We start from the raw sequence: 13,207 nt of genomic DNA, 5'->3' as shown, positions 1-13,207 counted from the left end.
TCGAGTTATATGCATTAGTTATGCACATCACGAAACTGCATATTTCGTCATGTTTTACACCCTACATAGTTGAATGGATGGCGTATAAATGGCGTCCGTGTATCGAGTTGTGAAATTCCTCAATGAAAACATTAAGTCTTATCTGACTGCATGATTTGCACATATGCTTATCGACCTTTTCGTACTCGAGTTTCTGCTCCCGTACTTTTATAGTATCATTTCGACTTGCAATGATATAGAATCATCGCTATTGAAAGCTGTCAACATTAGATTAAATATTACCAACACAAGAATATTACTTGGATTCAAAGGTAAAGATAACAGTTCTATCAAACTAGTTATTTACACTGGTAAAGCTTTTAATATATACGTGTTCAATCAGAAATATAATTCCCTATCGCAAATGCATTCACATATTGTTGCGCATCATGGGATATCATTGAATATCATGAAATATTCCACCCGTAATTATGATCATTTTTATTTTCTTGTCATCTTTACGTATATTCTGTTCAAAGATTTCGTTGAGAAAATGGTATTTATTTGGCGTAAATTGTCGATTAAGAATATGAAGAGTGGGTGGGTGAGTGAGGTTTTACACCGCTTTTAGCAATATTCCAGCAACATCACGGCGGGGGACACCAGAAATGGGCTTCACACATTGTACCCGTGTCGGGAATCGAACCCGGGTATTCGGCGTGACGAGCGAACGCTTTAACCACTATAGGGCTACCCGACCGCCCCTGAATATGAAAAATATCAGTGTTTTCACACTTGTAGTCGCTCCGAAAGTCGTGAGTTTTTGTAATGTGTTTCAGGTAATAAGCCGGCCCGTTCAAGCATACATGTCCATGTGTTCTGGACAAACCTCTTATCTGTCTACATGACTTGCATATGCCTATCGACCTTTAGTACCTGAGAGTCGATCATGTTCCGACTCCGTCATACTTTATCAGTATCGTCAACACCGATATACAAATACTTTCATATTATAAATCCATATAGATATAATAATGTGATCGACAACATCGAACGCTCGCTCTCAAACACATCGATACTAGTATCAACTGAAAAAAATCACAGAAGCAGCAAAGACCGGACGGTAGCTGATGCTTAAAATATATCTACAAATCGGAATACAAAGTGTTTTAACAGTCCAGTTCACCGCTGAAAGCAAACACGTAAAACCACTTGACATTGTATACATAGCATTGCGCCTCTGCACAGAATGCACTCTGCGCCATTCACGAGAAGCCATATAGAAACGTCAATTTGTTCGATACGTGCATAGCATTGAAAGCAAAGGGCCTAACGGTGATTTCCATTGCCTGACACACAAGGATTGGATAGCAGATAGGCTAAAGGCTGGTACTAGTGTGCTTCGCTGCATTTACTGCGTACTACAAGTCGATCCGGATAGCCACACACTCCATCTGACCCATTAACACACATTCCTTGAAGCCAGCAGTGTATAACATTTGCCGGGCATACCTCTACCCTGCATTGTTTTCTGCCTCGGTGTTTGTTCTGTCCCTGCAGGGGTGTAATAGACTGTCACTCGCCTCATCATTTACGCCCAATTGCCCCTATCTCATTAACGCTGCATTGTTGTGCACCTGACCTGACGCCCCTCTTAGGTGAAGTGGACTGGTCCCATGTGTACATTTGACTTGCACTGCTAACTTGCATGTGGCCTAAGCTATCATCTGGTCTGTGAACTCAGCGCTACAGAATGACTGCCTACAAGTGGTATAGGGCCACAGGGGTAAGTGAAAAGGGAATGTGGTATATTAACGTATGTATGCGGGAATGTAGGAGATATGTGAGGGTAGGACCCGCTGCCAACCAGGTCGATATGGCTGCCCTCTATACTGCTTGCGATTCGTCTTGCTAGCAAGCTGGCCAGCCCTCAACACCGTCTTCATCTTGTTTTACAGTGCATACAATGGAAAAGTGGGCATCTGAGAACCTAGCGGACACAGTGGTACAAGTCGACGAGGATATTAGGGCGTCTGTGGGGTTGTGTCGGTCCCCCCACCCCTGCCCCCCACACAAGCCAATGCACCATATCAGGTAAGACGTTATCTGTTGTGGCAGTGTCGCATTTGTGACACGGCCTGCCGTGTACCTTCGTCCATGTTGTCCTGCTCAAGGACATCGCGACCAGGGTTTGCTGTCACACGCTTATTGATTATCATCCGTGCACCACAAGCAGCAGGCAACGAATAAACATTGGTACCTCAACATTTTAATGTCACAATTTTTGTCCCGAAAAATCTGATCAGTTTATTCCTCTAGAATACCTGGCCGAGTTTAATGAAGAAAATACTTTCAGTGTTTATGGTAGTGTGGTTTGTTTTGGGTATTTGTAATGTCATTGATGTGATGTTGTTCTTTCTATTTTAAACGAAATTGTTCAAAATCTGTTCTGTCCTGAAAATACAACATCACATAAAAAGTTCTTGGCAAAGTATATCAATAAAGCATCTTTTCAACCCTAATTATCACCAGAAAGCCATGGTAGTATATTATTGTAGCTATATGTCAGGTGTTCAGTTCGTGAAGAACGTAGTAAACATCTCATTATTATTTCTAATCTACGAACAATTATTATCTTTATTTTAAGAGAAGATATGACTCAGAAATGAGAGTCATTAAGCTGTCTTGTCCATTCCTATGTGTGAATTTCTTGAATGGTTTACTTGTATTAAATAGAGATGTGAGATGTTATCGATATATAGGTATACCACAATATGAAATACCAATACGTTTGGGAAATACCGTATACTGTGTTTTTCATAATCATGTATATATCATCTTTGTGGTAGATTTTACACTAGTGACAAATCAAATGGAAATAAGCAACTTTTTCCTGTTGCGAAAAAGTGAAACTATTTGTGACAGCTTCCTGTATATAATGCTTTGTGACCATAGCAACATCCCTCTTAATACGAAGTTGTCAAAAACATGCGGGGAAGTGTTTTTTATTCAGGTTCATAACAAATTACAGATGAAAGAAAGTTTGCAATAAATTGTGGTACGTATTGCAATACAGGAAACATTATTGTAATAAACTGCAATACAAACTTCAGGCCAATACCCTTCACTAGTATTAAACATGTCATACAGATTTAAGTTGTTGCCCTCCATGCAGCTTCTTATACAAAGTCCCAAACTGAGCAGGAGAGAACACTCCCACCATTCACACAACAGTGTTCAAACCTGTTACGTGAGCTCCAGGAGGTTATTGTCTTCTACCTTTTACCACATGGGATTGTTTCACTATTAAGTCATATGGGAATTATTCCTATTAATGAAAGGGAAAATGGATGCTCTGTTTAAAGGCATAACATCTGATTTCCAAGTTTTCTGTAAAGTGTCAACTCAACCAATCCTGAAACTTGTCCCTGCAACGATATTTGGTGTGAAAGAAAAGGGCAATCCCAAAATGGCTGTTGGCTAAAAACAGATCATTAGAAAGATTGCAATATCTCCATATCAGAAAGGTGGCAATCCACATTAAGAGCCAGCAACAAGTCTAGATTCATTTCATGACCGTATGCAATTTCAACTGAGTACAACCTGTTGACGTCATCAGTGATTAGCCAAAGGTTATGCAACTTTAGCCAGTTTTATGGGAATCGTCTTGAGAAGGATGATGGATATCATTGGACAAGTGGTGCATTACTCCCAACATTTATAATCATATAATTATAAATTATAATTTGCAATAATGAAATAATGAAATAATTAAGTTATGTTTCCATAGCTAGGTCATGCTGTTAGATATAATGGAACGTAGTAGTATGACAGTAGTATGTTTGGGACTGGTGCTTGGGTGTGGCTGTCAAGTAAATTGAAATGCAGTGACAGTTGATCGTGGCCTATATCCGAGCTGCATTCACTGCAGCAATGTTAAGATGTATGTCGGTAACCTGAGCAGGGTTTATGAAAGAGTAAATATGCAAGGTTAGTGTTCACAGGCTATACCTAGTGACACAATATCAACTGAAACGCACCAGTGGCTGATAACAAGTTCATAACTGTGCACATCCTATCTGATGAAAGGTGTGCAGGTGAGTTGGACTTAATACAGCTTTTAACAGCATTTCAGTAGCTTAGTGTTTGATGGGGGGAGAAATGGCTGTGGCACAGTAGTTCAAGGACTTTATTTGGGGGAAACCCATAAGTATTGGCATGGTTCAGACAGGATCAAGGATCATAATCGGGGCAAATTTGGGCGGATCCTGACCTGGCTAGGTGCCAACTCTGAACAGATAATAATGGGTTGAGACATTCTTAACATTTTAACTTCAAGGTGATCAATTCAGTTCATATATTAATGAAGATCATGTGATGATGATGAGGCATGCCTCCCACAGGAAGCTGACACTTTGTGGTAGACTTTCCAAAATTGTGTAAAACCATCACACACGATGATCAGCTGTAGAGATGCCAGGTCACTGGTGGAAATCTCCAGGGGTCTACAGTTGCCTATAGACACAATAGGCATGTGCCTACACTTACAATTCAGAAGAGAAATAAAATATCTTTTTATTTTAAAAAAACCCAATGTTTGTGGCTGGATTCCAGTGTATTAGTGAAAATGATCTCTGCTATATATGCACATGGTCATAGTCACACATTGTCATATGATGAAACTATTGTGATCTGAGTTTCGAATGAAGACTGTCAGAACGTGACTTTCCGATGCCGGAAACTCTTCTCTGTCTCTCTCCTCTAACTTCTATATCTTCCATCTAGCCAAATAATTGGACACCACACATTAATTATAATAATACATAAAAGTTGTTCCAAATTTTAGGATTTCTGTTTTTGAACATCTGATTTATCACAAATAAAACAGATGCAATTATTGAACATTATCACATGATATGTAAACTAATTGCCATCTACAATAAATATATAATGAAAAATGAATTTTACAGCCTGTTGGTTTTATTGTACTTAGTGCTAGCTACGGCCCTGTAAGGTTACATCTAATTACAGTTACAGGGACATCAGCATTTGTTTTCTATTTAAAAAGAGAGATATGGGTAGAGTTTGGATAAGGATTTTGTCAATAATAATTCCCTCTTTTAAGACTTGAGTCCCTGGTTGGGTTCGGGACACAACAGGTAGGGCTCTACCTATGGTTATCAGGTGTGACATAGTGCATGGCCTTCAGGTACATCTCTACCTATGGTTATCAGGTGTGACATAGAGCATGGCCTTCAGGTAGGGCTCTACCTATGGTTATCAGGTGTGACATAGAGCATGGCCTTCAGGTAGGGCTCTACCTATGGTTATCAGGTGTGACATAGAGCATGGCCTTCAGGTAGGGCTCTACCTATGGTTATCAGGTGTGACATAGAGCATGGCTTACACATGGAGTTCTACATCTGATTATCAGGTATGACATAGAGCATTGCCTTCAGGTAGAGCTCTACATCTGATTATCAGGTATGACATAGAGCATTGCTTTCAGGTAGGGCTCTACATCTGATTATCAGGTATGACATAGAGCATTGCCTTCAGGTAGAGCTCTACATCTGATTATCAGATGTGACATAGAGCATGGCTTACACGTGGAGCTCTACAACTGATTATCAGGTATGACATAGAGCATGGCCTGCAAGTACAACTCTGCATCTGATTCTCAGGTATGACAGAGCATGGCCCTGAGGTAGAGTTGTACATGTGGTTATTGACCACTTTGTAGCTTGTTACATGGCAGTCTGATGTGATTATGTTTTGTATTGAACATGGCCAACATTATGATCAAGCAGCTGTGACACATGGAGTTGATTTGGTGTCCTTTGAATGATCCATTGTCATTCAAACACACTCTCTGAATGGTTCATTGTCGTTCAAACACAGTGTAAACCTATTTTCTATACACTCCAAATGTGTGAAGCCCATTTCTGGTGTCCCCCGCCGTGATATTGCTGGAATATTGCTAAAAGCGGCGTAAAACCATACTCACTCACTCACTCACTATACACTCCAACCATAGTATAGTCGCATATTAGATTATGAACATGGTGTATTACAAGTATTAGAGGGCAGATTTCTTATTTGTATTTTGTTTTTTAAATTGTTTTAAGAACACACAATTTGTTTCCTATGACTATAGGTATGGCGATGGTCATGTCATTGCAGTTGTTCTCATATATATCTGCAGGATTTAAAAAAGGCCTTTTTGTGTATGAATGGCACTTGCCTAGGTGAGGCGACTAACTCTTGTTGTAAGAGGCGACTAACGGGATTGTGAGGTCAGGCTCGCTGACTTGATTGATGCACGTCATTGTATCCCAATTATGTGGATCGATGTTCATGATGTTAATCACTGGATTGTCTGGTCCAGACTCGATTATTTACAGACTGTTGTCATGCAGCTGGAATATTGCCGAGTGCTGCTTTAAACAACAAACTTGCCTAGGTGACCAACTTCGAAGATCAGCTCTCAGTTGTAACCCTTGGCTGGCTGTTGTTGTCGTACCCCATTACTGACAATACAGCTTGTGGTTTGTGTGGTCAAGGCTTGATCTCTCTACTATGGATGTGATGATTAAGAATCAATATGAAGAAACCATAAATTTCAATGCTGAACTAACAGTTGAAAACTGACCTATAAATGTTTTTGCAAGTGATGGGATTGACACTGATAGTGGATTTTAAGTTGTTATGTGATAACATGGGAAGTGTAATATTGCTGACCATCTACCTAGACTCACTGCTAAAGTTGGAGTAATCCTACCCCGGTATTCTTTTGCTTGAATTTCAGGAAATAAACTGTATATTGGAATTGAATTATATTTAGAAGTGATACACATAAGGAAGAGAATTTATGGATGTCAACTTATTATGATAAACACACCGTTTCGGAGTATATACTTCTTCACCTGTTGACATGTTCCTCATAATTAGAAGTTGACACCCACAAATTGTCTTCCTTATATATGTGAGACAACTAGCAGTTGTTCCTGAATTTGTGACTCCACAGGCAGGTTGGCTAGAAACCTAAAGGGAAGTGTGGTTAGCCTGGTGGTAAAGTGTTTCACCAATGTGTTTGCTTCACTGCACATAAATCCTGCACCATGACTGTGGAATTTATATTTTTCTAAAATTATTATTTACTAAACATGCTAAAATTGAAGGCAAATCAAACGAAACCAAGTCTCATTTCATTGATCTACAGAGTATGAAAACAGCAAAGGTTCTTTTGAAAAAAAGAAATTACTATTATTTTTAAGAAATGTTTTCCTAGACTAAGTGTTTGTCTTATTAAAGACCAAAAGAAGTTTGTTTCCTGACCAAAAGAGTAATAGAAAGACTTAACCATAATTGATTTGGAATATAGTGTTTATCATGTTTATCATTTTTATCATGTTTATAAGAAATGGGACATCTGTAAGACAAGCTGCTGCTGATTTTTTAAATCCTACATACATCAATGTGATATGCTGAAACATAACAAACTAAATGTTTCGATATGTTTTGATTAACCCTGCTAGGTTCCTTCAACACTAAGACATTCATTTCTAGACTATTCTCGAGTTGGTTCTAATCAGCCTTTGAAAAGGTCAACAACGTTCATCTATTTGGATATGCACTCACTTTAATAAATAATCAAGTGACTCTAGATTGGTGTATTTTTTTCACCAGGAGATGAATCTTTTTTATTTATTAAGTGTTTCATTCATTTAGTAAGTATTTCTCACATTTAAGATTTTCACTACTAAAAAATTCAAAGATGCTTCTTAACTGCCTAACACCGAAAGGAAGGGGAAGAAAAGTTCAGTGAGATCTGGTCCTCTCAACTTAGAGTTAGTTGCTGTTGGAAATACTTTCACATGGCACTAACTGATAAAGACCTGAGCCAAATTTCTGAAAGTAATTCCAATTAATCTTTCCAATTTCAATATCTGCCAATTAGTTTCTAATAATAGAATTGGCATTTCCTTGTAACTTTCAAATGCAGATTTTGCTCCATTCCTGAAGAAAACAGGATGGCCTTTGTAGGCAGCTGCTGTCGGAGAAACTAGGGCAGCTTGGCCTCATTAGATCCCAAGACTATGTTCCATTCACCTGAAGGGCTTGGGGGATAATGTATGCTCTGCCTACTTCTTCAGGTAATGAGGGATTGTAGGTACCCTTTGAAAAAAACAGTTTTTTTGTCTGACTAGAATTTCAGTCCAAGGGGAAACTAAGGGGGTGGTTTTGATGAGTGTTTTTACAGGACTACTTATGACAGAAGTAGGTCGTGGTTGTCGGCATTTGTTCCATCTTGACACATGGTCTTTTAGGTGTCACTGGAGGACCATCATCAATAACTGTAGCCTTTAGGAGAATAGTGTCCACTGTCTCCTGGATAATGGGAGGAAAACAGACTGATTAATTACAGTTCATTGTGTAAAAATATCATCGATTGGGGAGATTTTTGCAAGAAATGATGATATCAATCAGGATGTGGCTATAATACAATGTCATGGGATCACTGACAGGTTCCGGGGTGGAGAAATTATTATAGGAAGTGGATTTGACATTTGTGTTCTCTGCTGCATATTGAATCATGTTTTCATTTCTTTCAGTACATTAGATAATCTGATTGTAATCCATCTGTGACTTAAGTAAAACATTTGTGTCTATGTTGGGTATTAGAGCAGAAATGGTGCACTAAAAGCATGATAGGATATACATGTATACTACTCCCAAGAAAGAACCACCAGTCCATTTTTTCATTAAAGTTAATCTGTCATGCCATGACAAGTTAACTAAGGTAATATGAAAGAATCAGGTGTTCCTAAACTTTTTTGTTACATTTGGTTGTTAGACATTGTAAGATGCCCATGTTTTTTAAGAAAACGCACCAGAACATGATCCCTTGCATAATGGACAATGTTGATGAGACCAATTTGAAGACTATCTTACATGTCTAATCTACTGATTATTCAGCTGTTTAATAACGTGATTAAACAATGTGAATCTATGCTGAATGAAGGGTGTAACTTCAGGTTAGTATTGCAGTGCATAGTTAAATCTATTTGTTATATATTTGCATCTTTAAACATATTAAAATGGTAATCCATTTCAACTTTGAAAATAGAAATGTTAAATAATGTTTGTGTTGGGTAAGGGTCAATATTTTTTGTTACTGTTGCTGCGAATAGCTGGAAAGAAGCTGACGAGGCATTAAACAATATTCATTAATTGTTTGTTACTGGTGCATCTTTGTTTAAACATTTGGATGGAAATGAGAACATGTGTCTTGTTATGAATGTACATGTAACATCAAAAGACATTGCCATGTGACTCTGTATTTTGAAAGATTTATTGACTTGTTGAAAAGTGAATGAAGATTTGCTTGACCCTCTTTTCACTTACTGGTTTCATTTTTGACTTCCAGTGAATGATGTATATTCATTAGTCATGTAGAAGACTCAGCAGGACAGTATGAAACCTGTAGGAAGGTGAACAGTATTTTACCATAGATGGCCGAAGTAGTAGAGATACTGTACATCAACTTGGTCCCAAAAAACTGTCTGCCCACCTGCCCGTGGCTGGTAACTTTTCTGTCGGGCTGCATGTCCTCCACCTGCCCCTGCAGATAATTATAAGACTACTGTCGTATTCAGCTTTATTATAACTCCTTGTAGATGCTCAAGTAATTGTTTGCATTATTTCAACTAAATCATGACACAATTTTCTCTTATTTTTGAGGGTTTTTTAAATGTTAAAAATGTTGATGGGCAGGTAACTTTGAAGATGGGCAGGCAACACTTATGACTCTTGGGTTGTAATCTTATTCAAATACTGTACATCAACATGGTCAATACTGGTATACTTGCACTATTTGTTGTAAGGGAGTGAATGTATGTGGTGAATTATTATACTAGCATGACATTGAAGGATGATCTAATTTTATTAGTTAATTTTACTGCGTTTGAAGTGGGTGGTTAATGAGGGATAACCTCTTCTGACTTTTTGGCCACTTCACATCGTGTAGGAATAGTTTGCATGGGATGACCCCAGCATAACGTAAACAAACATGTTTCCTGATCTGCTAGGACTATGGATAGATTATTACAATCTGCAACATTAATGACATTTTAGACGGAAATATAGAATTAAAGCTGTTATTAATTGAAAAATGTATTCAAATAATTGCAAGGGGAAATGGAATCAATCCCTCTCATATAACAAAAAAACCAATCTCATGGCCACTGTTTTGGTGAACGAAAACTGAACTCGCGTTGTTCAGCTATCTTGCAGAATGTTGATCAAAATATGTCCCAAAATGCCAGTAGCACTCTTGCTGTCACTGTCCCATGAGGTATGTCTCCCAAAGTATCCAGGCTGGAATGTCTGGTTGATTTCAAATTGGTAACAGTCGTATTGTTATCAAAATCTTCTTTTGCAACTGAAGTTTGAACTTTGCGCACGGACTGATCTAGGTCAAAGTTGATTCTGTTTGAATGAAGGATTGTCAGATTGTTAATAATCTTCCACTCAAAACTAAACCCTGGATTAATCAATATTGTGCTATTTCCCTGTTATTTTGTACTACAAGTACATATGTCGTAACAATGACGACCCAAAGCCATTCAAATCGTTCAGTGATCATGTCTCTCAAGGAGACCCCTACCTAGCAATGAGCTGTACCATTGTCATTCCAAGAAATGGTGGTCAACAATATTCCGACTGCATCATTGCAGTTAGTAGGTGCGCAAGAAAGTCTGTTTTAAGAGACGCATATTAGTTATGGTAGAATGGGGATAAGCCTGTTCTTTTTTTAAATTTTAGGTGTTTCATCTTTATTAAACACTACTAAAAATGTTACGTTTAAAACCTCACTATAACATGTTCGGTTCAAAATAACATGACTAAATGTTATGTAAGACCAACTATAATGAACCACCTCAACATTTAAAACAGAACAGGTTTAATCTTCTAAACGGAGTGCAAATGTGTAATGAAAGCCCCTTCATCAGTGTGAGACAAAGCACAGTACATTCATATTTTTGTCAAGGCCATAACTGACAGGTTTTTACATTTACATTTAAGACTTGATATTTAAACATGTACTAAATACAGTGACTTGTCAGGCCTGTTGGAGACAGGGCAAAAACAGTTGTTTTCCAAAATACCAAGACAACCTTCATGAAATGCTTCAGTTACTCTCCCATTATTCCTTTCCAAGAGTCAAAGGTATTTTAACCCCTGCAGAGGGGTGTGGATTAATGTATGAAATTTCTAAACCAGAAGATTGTAAGCACTTCAAAACAAGACATTTCTTCAGTAAATAACTGAGAACAGTAAGTTCATTTAACTATTATTGAAGGTAGTGTATGTTTAAACCTGAATAAAATGTTAAACATAACAGTCCTGAGAATTGAATTTCCTCAGCATGCTCAACGTTGTTTTGTTTTTAGCTTCACGTATTTTGACTCTAGTCCTAGAAAGAACCTTGAAAAAGGTGATCTTGAAAATCCATAAAACATTGACATTGATGCACCAGAATTTCTCTGGTCTTAGTTTGTCCTGTCTATTGGGTTAATCATTGTTGTGTCTTGTTTTTTGTTGATTCTGCTAATCAATTTAATGATGTATTTGATAGGTTGATGCCAAGTTGGAATTATCACTACTGCAATAGTATTTACTAAGGATATGTTACTGGCACTGAGATGGCACATCTATAGCGCACAGGATGCATCAGGTTAAATGGTGGTCAAGTTTGTGGTTAACTTCTTTTATTAGCTTCCAAATGTTTGGTTAGAGGTGTTTATTCACCATGTTCCAGAAGATAAGACATTGATTGTACAAAGTGTTTGTTGTTGACATGACTCTTGATATTTCTTCCATGCATATTAAATGTCAAAGAAGTAAAAAAAACAACCATACTGCTATATAATTATATGTCAGTATTTTAATGACTGTTAATGACATCTAATCAATAATATACAGTTATTTCATCCAATTTTGATATTACCTTCCAGGGGGCACGGGTGGCTCAGTCGTCTAAGGCGCCGCAATTCGCTGTGCAGAGTTGCGTCCCTTGGGCACGCCAGAAACCTATGATTGTGGGTTCGAATCCCGGTTCGCCCCGATTATGTTTCTAGGTTTGTCAGCACCAAACCCTTGTTCCTGGGTTTCACGGAAGTGGTAAACGTCTAAGACCTGCATCATTTCGGGCTTTCCTCCCACATTAAGCTGACACGCCGCGATATAACTGGAATACTGTTAAAAGAGGCATTAAACACAACTCACTCACTCACTATTACCTTCCATCATGTATTTTGCTTAGAATTTTGAATTTTTTTATTTTTGCAAAATGTTTTATTAAGCAAAGCTTAATAGTATGTTTAGCTTTTGTTTGCCTTAACATGCTTAATGGATTACATATTTAAGGAAATGACGGATATCAATGGATATCACATGTGATCAAACTTTTTTTCTGTGCAAGCATGACGAGTAGGATACAAAATATTTGAATGAAATGTTTTAAAGTTTTTTAACTTGTGTACGTTGCCCATGTTTACAGTGGCTGTTTTTTTTATAATGTGATTGCTGAGTCAATAGTATCAACTTCCAGGGTAAATACCACATGTGTACATGTTTGGTTGTGGGCTTCTATCTTTTCAAGGGCTCTGCATGTGTCTCTCCATTTAGATAGCTGCAAGTCCATATTGCCGGTGCCATTTAAAAATACCCTGTGTCAATAACCTCCATTTGAGGGGACCACAAACAACATTGTTTACCCGTGGTGTTTATAAACCGATTGTTGTTTTGTTTCAAATCTTGTAAAAAATTGGATTGTAAAGTGCTGTGGTTTGTGTGAATGATGTCAAATGATTGTTGTGTAAACTGACCACTGGCTTTTTGAAGCCTGGATGTGAGCGTGGGGATTCCAAGACAGAATAGGTCCCCCATCTCACCATGTTAATCGTAAGACTGGCAAAGTGTATGTACATGATGGGTTGCGTGTGTAACATGGTTGGCTGTCCTGGCTCATTGTGTGTCATCAACTGCTGCAGTTTTGAAAGTACCTGATGCTCATTTGGTTGCCATTCTGGGTTATTTACATGGTATTTTCTTCACTCACTCACTCACTCACTCACTCACTCACTCACTCACTCACTCACTCACTCACTCACTCCAAAAAAAACAAACTGCATAGAAGGGGGTGTGCATTATACACAAATTA

The 13,207-nt window shown here is 38.0% G+C and overlaps 1 protein-coding gene across 8 annotated transcripts in view; it reads left to right on the top strand.

Moving 5' to 3' along the window:
• Positions 1 to 1,271: 1,271 nt before the first annotated feature.
• LOC124139444 (zinc finger protein 236-like) overlaps positions 1,272 to 13,207 on the top strand; it is a 45,440-nt gene continuing 33,504 nt past the window's right edge. For all 8 annotated transcript variants that reach the window (XM_048395168.1, XM_048395179.1, XM_048395183.1 and 5 more), the window contains exons 1-2: positions 1,272 to 1,765; positions 1,938 to 2,073. The gene's annotated coding sequence lies outside the window, so the exon portion shown is untranslated. The remainder of the gene's footprint in view (positions 1,766 to 1,937; positions 2,074 to 13,207) is intronic.

This window comes from Haliotis rufescens, unplaced genomic scaffold (assembly GCF_023055435.1).
Source record: "Haliotis rufescens isolate VD_foot unplaced genomic scaffold, xgHalRufe1.0.p SCAF_1, whole genome shotgun sequence".
Classification (NCBI taxonomy): domain Eukaryota; kingdom Metazoa; phylum Mollusca; class Gastropoda; order Lepetellida; family Haliotidae; genus Haliotis; species Haliotis rufescens.
Note: the sequence above shows the minus strand (reverse complement) of the source record. Positions and strands in the feature narration are given on the sequence as shown.